Raw genomic sequence first — 13,055 nt, forward strand, 5'->3', positions numbered from 1 at the left:
CCTTCCTGTGTCCTGGGCACAAAACCTTTCTCTCTAGAAACCAGACCTGTAGAATAGAGTTAGTCATGGAGATGCTGATTTTAGGAGGATACCAACCAGAGCATGTCTGGAGAAGTGCAGCCAGTCCAGTGGAGGATGTTTTAAGAGCTTTCATTTGTTGGAGAGCTGGCAGTATTTCAGTTAGGGAAAGGTGGATTTTGGATGCTAGGGGAAGGTTGAGATTGGTGATGGAGAGAGAAGTTATTGCTGGTCCAGGATGGAGGTGACCAGGCCTAACAGAGGAGAGTGGCAGGTGAGGATGGAGAAGTGGGGCTTAGCAGAAGGAGGATGGGAATTAGGAAACCCAAGGAAGACGTGGAGGGTTCTGGTCAGAGTATTGGGTGCAGAGGCTGGAGACACGTGAACAATTATGGTGCAGCTGCGGGACTTCTCAGGATAAGCAGGACAGGGGCTTTCTGTTGTCACCACCCCACTAGAGAAAAGAAGGGACGGTCCTAAGGTGTGTGTGTGTGTGTGTGTGTGTGTGTGTGTATGTGTGTGCGTGCGCGCACGCGTGCGTCTGTGTATGTGCATGTGTGCATAAGTGTGTATTAGGAACAGGACCAAAGAGGTTGGGGATTTACCCAAGGCCATGCAGCTAGGAAACAGCTTTCATTTGCTTAAAGCGCTAAGTTTAGTAATGACTGTGAGTGACAGAAATGGGCAGGGGGAGCATGTAGGGAAAGGGCCTCAGCCCCATTTCCTGCTCCCTCCCAGGCAGGTAGTGAGTAGGAGTTTTAAGTTTCACTGTTTGATAGCATCACCTCCTCTGCTTTCCCAGAAATTATTCCTCGAAGTATGACTCGAATCGTTACTCTGTTGGGAGATGTCTCAGTTCAGAGCTGACTTTCTGCTGTGGTTGTTTACTAAAGAGATGGTGGCCCTGGCAATTCAGGGGTGGCTTAATCAAGTGGAAAGAACAGGGGGCCTGGGTCTGGGTGCTGGCCCTGCTTTGTGAGACCTGTGAAAATTGGGCGAGTGAATAGGCTTCTTAGTGCATGGCTTTTTGATTCCTACTTGATGAATTTGTTGTGATGATGCTTTGCAGATTGCACTGTTGGTCCTCGTATGATAAAGATAAAGGGGTGTCTGGACTTTCTAGGTGTGTGAAGCAGAGGGGTATGGTAGCGAGTGGGTCAGCTCCCATGGGTGGTGTGATCACTAATAGTAAAAGAATACCAGAATTTTCTCTTTTTTGGAGGTGGTGTGTCTTGGAACGTTATGCTTAACGCCTATAGAATCTACTGGCTCTACCCTGCCTTGGGGATGACCACCTGTACCAGCATTTCCCGCTAACCCCCAGCTATGGGCTGAGGATCTCCTAGCTCTTGTGTTATCTGGGGGGAATTTCTGAATTTTTAGGCCTTCACGTCTTTATCTGCAAAATGGGGATAATAGTCAGTGCAGCTTCGGCTGCGTTGTGAGGATTTGCTGAAGAAAGGGATGTGAGGGCCCTCTGTAAGCTGCATTGAACTCTGTATTTTTGAAGCCCATTTTCTCTCTCTTTTCCCTTCTGCTAATGGCCAAGGGACATCTTTTGTCTTGAAAAGACGAAGCAGCACAGAGGAAGAAACGGGGGCTTATAGAGGAAGGGGACTCTCCAAGGCCCCAGAGTGAATTGGAGTCCTGGGATCTGTGCCCAGTTTTGTCACAACATGTCAAATTCCTCCATTCCGGGCAAGCCTGAATTTTTCCATGCCTACGACCTACCCGGGGGAGATAGAAACTTCTGGAAGGAATGTCAGCCCTTTGAAGGTGGTGGAAGTCACTGATGTGGCTGCTGCAGGTGTTGAGGTTCCTGTTCACTGCCTCTCTTGTCCAGCAGTGACTAGTAACTTGGGTATTTGGGGTGAGTCAACAGGCCCATGACCCGGAGGACCTGAGTGTGCTTGGCGGCAGGCTGGAATTAGTCAGAAGGCAAAACTGCTCATCCTAACCCCAGAACCCGCGTACTCTGGCTGGATGAGGAAGTCCTCTCTGATTCTTAATTTTCTTATCTACAGCAGCTTCTGGAGAAGAGGATTTTCTTTTTCCTGCTTTATGGGGTTCATATGGAAATCAAAGAAAAGAAGGATTTTTTTGTTTTGTTTTGTTTTTTTGATACGCGGGCCTCTCACTGTTGTGGCCTCTCCCGTTGCAGAGCACAGGCTCCGGACGCGCAGGCTCAGCGGCCATGGCTCACGGGCCCAGCCGCTCCGCAGCATGTGGGATCTTCCCGGACCGGGGCACGAACCCGTGTCCCCTGCATCGGCAGGCGGACTCTCAACCACTGTGCCACCAGGGAAGCCCCTAAAGAAGGATTTTTTTAAATAAATAATATTGCAATATTCAGATAGCATTAGTTTCTGCTGCTTAAAATAGGCAGCTGACTTCTCTTCTTTGCTCCCTCCCAGAAGTGATGTATTGATACCAAAGAAGAAAACCAATTAAATTCCTGAGGACAGTTGCTAAACAGTCCAATCTTGTTTATTTTTTTGTATTTGGTGTCTGAGGTCTCTGAATTTAAGCTGAACCATTTCAAATATATACTGGGGATACACGGTAAGGAGGGACCGTGTAAATGTAAATCAAAGCACGAGTTCTAGAATCTCAGGTTCCCATGATGTGTCTACCTTGGCTTAGAATATTTCATTCTTCATAGACACTGGGGCTTTGGCCCCCATTTTTTATGTCTGCCATGGAGACTTGTTTCTCAGAGACACTTGATCATGGGGCTCTGAAGGTCCCTTTGTAGGAAACCGAGTCCCATCAAGTCCTCCCATGGAGGAAATGGCAAAACTCAAGATGAGAAGCCAGCTCTTTGGATCCTCAATTCCCTGTCCTTTCTGACACATCACTCTTCCCTCCTGTCAGGTGAAGAGAGAAGCCAGATGGTTTGACAAATGGTTCTTGTTGCTGTCAAATCTGCCTCCTGTTTCTGCTCAGAAAGACAGTTCTTACCTTCCCTTTTTGGGGGGATTAGATGGGATGGGCAGAGAGGGAGGGAGGTGCAGGAAGAAACACATTTTACTGCCCGATTCTTTCCGTGGCAGAGATGACCAATAAGTTCTCGTTTCTCTGTCAAGAAGCAACGCTGAGGCAATGAGGAATCGTCCCCTTGAATTTAAAGCACACAGAGGCCCCGAAATGGCAGGCTGTATTAGGAGACAACATTGATTTCATATATATTCATCTGAAAGAAACCATGTTTAAGATGCCGTATCCATAAATACTAATAAGGCTGTCTGATTTCCAGTTTTCAGGTGAGATGAGCATTTCATTGAGTATTTTATCTGTCAGGTTCAATAGTCGATGTACCATCCTCCCAGGCTTATTAGCATAATTGCTGTGCTTAAGCAACAATGAAAAATTCAGCAGTAAAACAGCAGTTAGTGCAGGTAATTTGTTATCAAAAGCTTTTACTTAAGGACAGCTCCAACCTGCATTTATTAGCAAGGTAGGGTTATAATCTATTTTTATTTGGAAAAACAAAAGGGGGGCAGATCTTTGCTATTTTGTTGTGGAAATAATAGAGAAATTAAAAAGCATCACCTCCCTGGAAAACTGTCTCTATCCCTTCTTCCTGTGCTGAAAGCAGGCTGGGATGGGAGTAGATTCTACTTCTGAGGCACGGTGGCTCAGATGATAAGTCGCTCTCCTCCGCACTGGAATAAACGGGTTACTAACGCCCATTTATGTTTGTACAGGTGTTTCCAAAACACTTTCATATCTCTTTTGTTGCTTAGATCGCACACCAGTCCTGGGCGGGGGGTGGGGGGGCTCCATTCTGAGCATAGGAGACTGAGTTGAAATGGCTTGTTCCAGATGGGGCAGTTGGATGACACAGCACAGCTGGGCTGTAAATCTAGTCCTCCAGCCCCAGGGCCCTGGCAGCACTGTGACCCTTTGCACGCTGCCCCAAACTCCTGGTGTGGGCACCCCTTTTCCCGCCTAGTGGTGGATGGTTTTTTCATCTTAGCTCTTTTTCATATATGTGCGTGTGTGCATGCACCTAAACACATACACACACACACACACACACACACACACACACACACACTTTTTTCCTTTCCACCAAATTTAATGATGTACTTTTACAGCTGTTTTTCCTTTCATGTCCTGGTTGAAGCAGTTCTGCCATGTGAGTTTTCTTTTAATGTCAAATGTCCTCTATTTCTTGTATTTACAATCTCCCCTCCCATCTCTCTCCCCCTCACTCTCCCTCTCTCCCTCCTTCCTTCCTTCCCTTTTTCCTCTCTTGTGCTCACTAGTGAATGACTGAGGAAAGCCCTGTGATGACCATCTGTGAAGGACCTGATGCAAAATAAATGATTTTATAAGTAATGCGGTAGTCTTTGTAGAGAAAACAGACAAGAAGTTTAAAAATGTGGAGGTTGGGAAATCATTTTTCTTCTTTATTTCTTGAGAAATATATCAGAAATAAATAAGAACATTCAACTGAGGCCTTTTAGTGTGTTTTAGGACTTCAATTACGGGTAGTAATTTTCACATTGAAGGTAACATTTCCGGTGAAAATGAACAACCGAAGCTCCCAACCTTTCAGAGAAGTTAGCATCTTAGATTAGCATCTTAGATTTTCTTTCCTCAGTAAGTTCAGAGAAGGATCATATGATCCTTAACTCTGAACATCTCTAATGTGCAAGTTATGTGCTGGCCATGTGGTGGGGTTTAGGGACTGAGTCAGAGAGGGCTGTGAGACAAGACATGTTTAGACTATCAGAGGAAATGCACAACAAATGAAGATCAGTTTTGTCTTTGAGCAGCTATTATATGACTGGAACTCTACTAGGAATTGTTCTTAGATTATGCCATTTAATCTTCAGGTTTCACTCAATTATTAGTGAATTCTTATTCAGCACTGATGATGTATTGGTCACTGTCATAATGTTGTACATGCATCATCTCATTTAATTTTTATAACAGTCCTCGAGGTGGTGGTGGGTACTGTTATCATTGTTTTTATTGGTTCGTTGAGGAAACTGAGGCACAGAGTAGCTAAATAATTTGTCCAAGTCACACAGCTGGTAAGTGATGGAACCTCTCTGGTCTTCCTGTTTCCTAAACACATGTTCTTTCTGCTGCACCACTTGTCATAAACTGAATGAGTAGATAGCTAGGTAGATATAGATAGACAGTGCTAATGATGATTAGAGGACTGTGTAGTTTGCTGCTGTCAGAGCTGGGGCAGAACCTGGATGTTTACAAAGAGTACCAAACTTGAAGTGGGACAGGGGTTCAAATCCTAGTATGCTTCTAAGTGTTTGTTAAAACCTTGGTTAAATGACCTCCTAGAGTCTCTGTGTCTTTCTTTGAATTCCAGATAATAGAATCTGTCTCCCAATGTCACTGTGAGAATAAATTAGAAAACATATGTGAGAGCCTCCAGTGGTGCCTGGCTCCTGGTGGGTGTTCAGCCAGTGTGGGAAGTACCCAGGGACAGGCAGAGTGTATGCGGGTAGGAACGGCCATCAAAGCCAGACCACCAGTGTTTAAATCTGCCCACTACGTGTTGTTATAGAGCCTTGGGCAAACAACTCCATCTCCTGGTGCCTCGGTTTCCTCATCTCATATACTTACCTCATAGGGTCGTTGTAAGAGTTCAATAAGCTAAAAAATAAGTTAAAAATGTGTGTGAAGCATATTTAATGGTGCCTGGCACAGCAAGCCCTCTGTAAGTGTTAGCTCCCATTATTCCGTCCTGCTACAATGATGGACAGGTACCAAGTGAACGGTGTTAGGCCTGTTTTAGGACCCTGGCCTGTTCACTTAAGGACCGGGAACCAGTTTAGCCTGGGACATAGGAATTGCATTTGCACAGCCACTCAGGACCTTGGAAAAGTTTTGGCTTCTCTGTCCTTGATCTTTGCTTATCTGCAGATGGTAGTTGAGAGAGTCAACTTCAGATGATAGAGTGCGCGTGGGGAGTTGAAGGCACCCACATCCTTGATAAGCTGCTTCCTGGAGCGTTGCCATGTGGCTCTGAGGGTCAGTTTGCTGATCCAAGATGGCCTGTAGGGTGGAATTTTTCCTGGGTCATCCAGGCAGGTCCTGTCTTCCCTCAGTCTGCACGTGCCTGGTCCTGTCCTCAGTGCTGGCTCCCATTCCCCTCCTCTCCAGACGACATTGATATGCGGGGGCCGCTTCTTTCTGGGACCATTTCTCCTGCACCAGAAGGAGGTGGGTGGGGATTTTGGCATAACGGTTTTTGAAAGGTGATATACTCTAAGATATTTCACACACCTTCAAAAAATAAGATGCACTGAAAGACACTAATTTTAAAGTTGTGCCCATGAGGATAGCTCAGAGATGGAAGATTCTTCAGGAGCTGGTGTTTTCTTGGGCTTATTGTCTTATACAGCACTTATCGTTAAAAAGCTTGTATGTGTGTGTGTGTGTGTGTGTGTGTGTGCACGTGTGCGTGTGTGTGTGTGCGTGCGTGTGTGTGTGTGTGAGAGAGAGAGTGAAGCTTCCTGGAACTGGTAGTGCTGATTTTGGGGGTGTTTCCTTGGCTTATTCAAAATAGAAACAGAAAGGCACAAGTGTTTGCTCATGTCATTAAAAAATGTCTTTATAGGAAAGAATATTGAGATAATGCCTCATATTATGAATACCTCACGTTGTGTATGGGGCTCTGCGGTTTGCAAAGCACTTAAATACACATTTTCTTATGTGCACCTTATGACAACAGCCCCATGAGGTAGGCAAGGCGGAGCTTGTCATTCATTTCCCTTTTAGAGATGATGTAACTGAGGTTCAGAGAGATGAGGTGAGTTTTCTTAAAGCAGTGATGGATGCAAACCTAGGACCTTTGACTCTGGGCTGCTTTCTGCTTCACCACCCTCGTTCGGGTGTAATAAGGTCTTACCAAGCGCCATCTAGGTTATATAGAGTTGCAATAAACCTGAAAAATGCTCCCCTTTATTTTTCTTTTTTCCCATTGGTTAAAAAGTTGACTATGATTTGATATTAACTTGTTTCTCCCCAAGTATAAGCAGCAGTGAATCTCTAAAACTTTCTGTTAAATCAGCATGTGTTTTTTAAAAATCAAATGTCAAAGTATTTCCTGAAACTTGCTTTAATGAACAAGAGAGGTGAAAGTAAAATTCCCTTTTTTGCATGAGGTAATTCGGAAACAGGATGTACGAACTTGCTATAGGAATTTGAAAAGGAACACTTGTACTGATGTACAAACTGGATGCATATATTAAAGAGAGTTTCATGCTGGTAGAAATTTTAAGTCAAAGAAGCTCTCATTAAGTGTGTCAATTGCTTTTGGTTTGTGTGAAAACCTAATGTTTCATGTTCCATGAGTTGGATCCAAGGAATGTATACATCCCTACACTCCAAAAACCAGACACATGAGTTGGACTTCCCGTTTGATGGCAAAGTACCTTTGTCTGGGAGCTCAGGTGTGTCCTCGGAATACAGGACAGAGGAATGGAAGATGCTCTTGAGCTTCTTAATGACTAGGAGTCAACTCTACACTTGCTTAGGGGGTGGGAAGGACTGAGTTCTCTTTGGCAAATGTCTTTGAGTCCCTTAGACATATAGCACCAAATAAGCCCAGTGCTGTGTTATTGGCCTCATGTACCAGAGTATGGTTAGATTACATGTATTTTGGAAGCCTATTTCTTTCCTTCACAGTATATGGTTTCTTAGGTGGCAACTTCTGGGTGAATTGCCAGCTTCCTGACAGTGTCTTAAAAAGCCTGCTTTGAAGGAGGCAGAAATTCCTTTGGTTTGGACAGGTGACCCCCTTGACTTTCCATCTTGGATGGTTCTTTTTTTTTTTTTGCAGTACACGGGCCTCTCACTGTTGTGGCCTCTCCCGTTGCGGAGCACAGGCTCCGGACGCGCAGGCTCAGCGGCCATGGCTCAGGGGCCCAGCCTCTCTGCGGCATGTGGGATCTTCCCGGACCGGGGCACGAACCCGTGTCCCCTGCGTCGGCAGGTGGACTCTCAACCACTGCGCCACCAGGGAAGCCCTATTTTATTTTTAAAAGGCGGATTACTGAATGGATAAGCAGAATTTGGTATATCCATAAAACAGAGTAGTAGTCAGCAATAAAAAGGAATGCAGTCCTGATACATGAATGAATCTTGAAAACATTATGGTAAGTGAAAGAAGCTAGTCACAAAAGGCCACATATTATGTGATTCCATTTATATGAAAAGTCTACAGTAGGAAAGTTCGTAAAGTCTATAAAGACAGAAAGTAGATTAGTGGTTGCTGGCAGGGGTGGGGTGGGGGTAGGGAGTGACTGCTAATGAGTATGGGTTTCTTTTTGGGGCAATGGAAATGTTATTAAATTAGATTGTGGCAATGGTTGCACAACTCTGAGTATTTTAAAAACCGAATTGTAGACTTTAAATGGGTGAATTGTATGGTGTGTGAATCAAATCTCAATAGCTTTAATAAAAAATAAAAAAAAATCAGTACATTGCTTTTCAACCTACAGTCTCTGAGGGTTAGTCTAGAGTGTCAAGTTTTTAACCCACCTTGATTTGTCTTGGGCCAGGAAGTCATGCGTACTTTACAACGGTGACCATCCCTAGGGAAAAATTGATAGTACAATCAGAGCCACCAGACTTGAAATCTTTTCTCCCCAACTTCATGCACGGTCTTTTCAAGAGCTTTAAAAACTTACATTTCCAGAAATGTTGATTAGTGAGATATCTGATAAGAAATAACAGGGTACTGACAGCCCTGATTGTATAAATAGGCGTTTGGGATTGCGTTCATGGTTTGCTTGTCAGTACAAGAAAAGTGTGTGATTATGTTGAATGATGGTTAATTTCCTTATCTACCCATTTGAAAAATAAAGATGTATGGCTGGGAGACAGGTGCCCAGGGAGAAAAGGAGCCCTGCAGTTTTGATAATGAACTCCAAAAAGGAACAAGTTTGTATTGAGGAGTTGGCATTTGAGTCCTGGCCAGTGTCAGACTGTCGCTGATGAGCTAGGGAACCGTGTCTAGTGCGGCACAGAGGATTTATCATTGATTCCCGTTTTGTGTTTGGACAGCTTTTCCCCCTTCTCTTTTCAAGATCGCTGTCCCACCCTCTCTGACTAACTTACTGTGTCAACAGAGTTAGAAGAGCAGCCAGTGGAAGTGTGCAGAGGCTGGAGAAGAGCTGTGCTTTCTAGCTTTGTATGTGAACACTTCATACACAAACACTTCTCTTTGATTAAGTATCCGGTGAAACCAATTCACATGAACGCCAATTAAACTTTAATGAACAAGTGGGTGTATTAATATCAGCTGAGTAATGCAGGCAGCACGGATTCCAGTAAGTGAGTCACTTTTCTGAGCAGCTCATTCCCCATGCACAGTAAGAGTTACTAGAAAGCTTCCAGCTATATTTGAGTGGATCTGGTCTGGGCCTTGTAATTCGAGCAATCCTCGGGGCTTGTTATTCATCTCATGACAAAACCACACGGATCCAGACCTCTGTTTTCAGAGCAAGGATTCAGGTTGGGGAGCCTTTTCACATTGAGCAGTTAGACCTTCCGTGGAGCAGTGACCACCTGGACGTTTTCTCCATTTTCTTCTTCTTTTTTTTTTTTAAAGTGAGACTTCTTTTCCTCCTTAAAGCCAGGGGCAAGTGTAGGTGAAGGTCAAGGTCAAGGCAGTGAAGGTGGAACCCTCAGTTTGGGACTGAATTTAGTCCCCCTGAGTCTCATTTCCCATCCCCATCTGCTGTTCTGTCTCAAGTCTGCAAGACTCCCATAGTTACACCAGACACAGTGAGATGTGCTTGGCATGATGAGCCTTTTGGAACACAGACCCTGTTCCTTCTAGAGAATGATAACTGTACCTACTTCCTAGGGAAGATTAAACAAGGTAATGAACATAATGCTCTTAGTTTCATGCCTGGTACATGATAAGTTCTCAATAAACACTAGTTAACTTTTGCCAGTGGAGCAGTGACGGGGAGGAGGTGATTGGGACTTGACAGTGAAGGAACTAAGACTCTCCCAGAGATTAGACTTACATTTAAAAATGTCTGTGCTTACAGAGTGATAAAGACCAAGAGAGAATGAGCAGTGAGGATTCAGGGAATGGAGAGGTCCCTGAGGTTGGCTGCATCTGAGAAGGCTAGGTAATCCTGGCCTGGGGGTCGGGTGGGGCCAGCGAAGGATTTGGAAAGGTAGTTCGAGGATGAAGGAAGAGTGTGAGTGAAGGCAGAAGCCCCAAAGTACCCCGTGCAAGGTCGCGTGCAAGATCGGGTGTGTTCATTGTGGTCAGACTAGATGATGTGTCGGGGTTGGAGGGAGTTCGTTGAGGCTTACTGTAGCCTCTGCCTTGGCCCTTAAGCCTCAGTTCCAGCACCATTTGCTATCCTGCCTCCTGTTCTTGTGTGTTCATCTAGAAACCAGTTGAAGGTAATGCAGCGTCAGGCAGCCGGAGATAAGGACTAGTTGGAGAATGGGCTTTAGGCCTGTTAGCTCAGTGGGCTTGTTAACACAGCATTCCTGAATCAAAGTTACCCTCTTCCTCTCCTGTATCTTCTACCTGTGAAAACTCCCCCGTAGGGGACTTGGCCTATGAAATTCCTCACCTTGAGCGGCAGGGAGGGTATGCTTCCCGCAGTCAGGTACATCCTAAGACTGGGAGGAAGGGGCTGAATTGCCCATGCCCAGTTCCTTCTCCAGAGTCAGTAATTAGATAACTCACCCCTTCTTCCCTGTGGACAAGGGGGGTGGAGAGAGTCCAACATGGAAGGGCATAAAGCAAGGTAGAAAAGAGATGTTCTACCATCCCCAGGTTCCTCACCACCCCCCCCCCCAACTCTTACCCAGATCCCAACATAGTTTTTTTAGGGGCAGTAGTGGGAGGCTGGAAGGAAGGACAGAGCTGTATTGTGAAGTGAGGGGCAGTTTTCTGAGCAGAGAGTAATGTAATTCAGTCATTCAGATTGGTTCATCTATTTGGGAAACACTGAAGGACACACTTAGATAACTCAAACTAGAGTAAACAGGTCTCAGGGTCTATGGTCCACCAGTCACAGAATCAACCCCCATTTCAGAAATAGCAACCATGCCTCAGTGTTAAACTTCAGACCTCACACGTGAATATCAGACTCTTTGCTTCCCTCCCAGACTTCTTTCCAGAGAATGTCATAGGATAAAGAAATACACAGGGTAAAGGCATAGCTTCCATAATGATAACAGAAGTGGGAGAATCTAATCAAATAGATAAATTCCATATTTGGAATTCTGGATAAAGCAGAAGGGATTCTTGAAATTCAGGTTTGAACAGGTTGATGATGCAAATTGGGAACTAGATGTTGCTTTTAGAAAAACAAAGGAAACGTAGATCTTAATTATGTAATTCATTTATTTAGCAATTAGAGCTAAGTATTTCATTATTTGGCAACTGCCTAGGGTATTATTTCTTCTTTATACTGTGGAGAGGAGTCTGTTATTCCCATTTTACAGATGAAACAATGATAGGCAAATACGAAGATCGTTATCCTAGCACACCTGGACTAGGTTTCATCAGCCAGATTAATCTTTTGTTTTATATCGGGGCTTTCGTATTGATGTGACAGGATTTGTTTATAGGGACTCATAAGGCAAATGAATTGGACTTGGTTTTGACATCCAGAGGGATCAGGGAGTTGTAATTAGCTAAGCGCTCTACCTTGTTGTGGCTGAAGAGGTTTGTCATAGACATTTAGTGGCCATGATGGATTATACATCTTTGACTTGGGGGCCGATGACAAATTTCTTTCCATGCAGGGTTCATCTGGATCCTGTTGTTGTTACAGCAATATTTAAAGAAATGTGCAGAGGATATGCTCATCTATTTTTATCTCCTGTCTGTTTTCAAGATAATAAATTGAATATATTGTATAAATTGATTAATTAGCCTTCTTGAGGTGAATACCTTTTGCAAACCCATCCCCATCCCTGCAAAACCTTCATCCTGTCCAAATTTCCCTGTTTATCTCACTCCATGTCTCCTAAGTGGATCCTCTTGTCTGGAGATCTTTGACAGGACAGACTGCTCTTCCCATGGGGCACCTGTCTGTTACCCTGGTTACTCTCCGGTCCTCCTTTCATCCCTTTGTCCACCGTGAATGCGGGTTACCTATGGGCCACTTGGTCCTCCTGGGGACACTTGCCCAGGTACCCCATTGCTTTTCTTCCCATTGGTTCTCCTGAGTTCCCAGTTTGGTGATTGCTCCCTGTAGCAATAGTTTCTCACCTGAATTTGTGGCTCGGCATCCCTTAGGGAAGTTTTATCAGAATTCAGATTTTCAGTCTGCATCCCTAAATCTTTGGGTATGGACATGGGCATTTGCATTTTGAAAACCTTTTTGGGTAATTCCAGTGGGCACTCCAACTTAAAATCTACTCTTTTCAGTTAACTTATGTTGTGCAGTGCCTAGAGGTAAAGCTTTTTAAAAGATATTTAAGCTGTGGATTCCAAGACAGGAAGGACAAACTCAGGGCCTGAAAAGAGAGTCAAGGAGGGTGGAGAGGAAGCTGGCTGATGTTACAAGGGAACCAAGGCTCAGTGTCCTGACCATCCACTTCTTGTATTCCCCAGGCTCATGCCCAAAATGAGTGTTTATTTTGCCCAACAACATTCTCGTTGTTCCCACATGTATGTGCTATGGGTTCTGTTCTAGAAGTTTCCACAGCACAGGGACTGAGAGCAGGAGTTTCTAACTCATTCCCACTAAAGATGAGGCCAATCATGAGGCTCTATCTTATTCTATAGGTTTCAACCTTTTTACAAAAACAACCTCTATTCCTGCCCACAGGCCCTAAGCAGGCCCAGCCTTTTCCTCTATATATTCCCCACCTAACTAATCTGTCTTATGCCTTTAGTAATACACCAGGTTTTGTCAGAATCAGCTAATTCTTTAGTAAAAAATCCAGAACAGACTCTGGTGTGTTTACTTAGTGGTAGAGGTGAAATGGAGGCCAGTGTTCCTTCAACTGACATTTTACTCTCCTTGGGCTTTTTTGAGTGTAGTACGTGGAATCAGTGTTATGACTTT

General features: G+C 44.5%; 1 protein-coding gene across 1 annotated transcript in view; it reads left to right on the plus strand.

Annotated features, from left to right (window-relative positions):
* Window positions 1–13,055, plus strand: part of LPP (LIM domain containing preferred translocation partner in lipoma) — a 565,263-nt gene that overhangs the window by 14,350 nt on the left and 537,858 nt on the right. The window lies entirely within an intron of this gene.

This window comes from Grampus griseus (genome assembly GCF_964374135.1).
Source record: "Grampus griseus genome assembly, chromosome: 5".
Taxonomy (NCBI): Eukaryota; Metazoa; Chordata; class Mammalia; order Artiodactyla; family Delphinidae; genus Grampus; species Grampus griseus.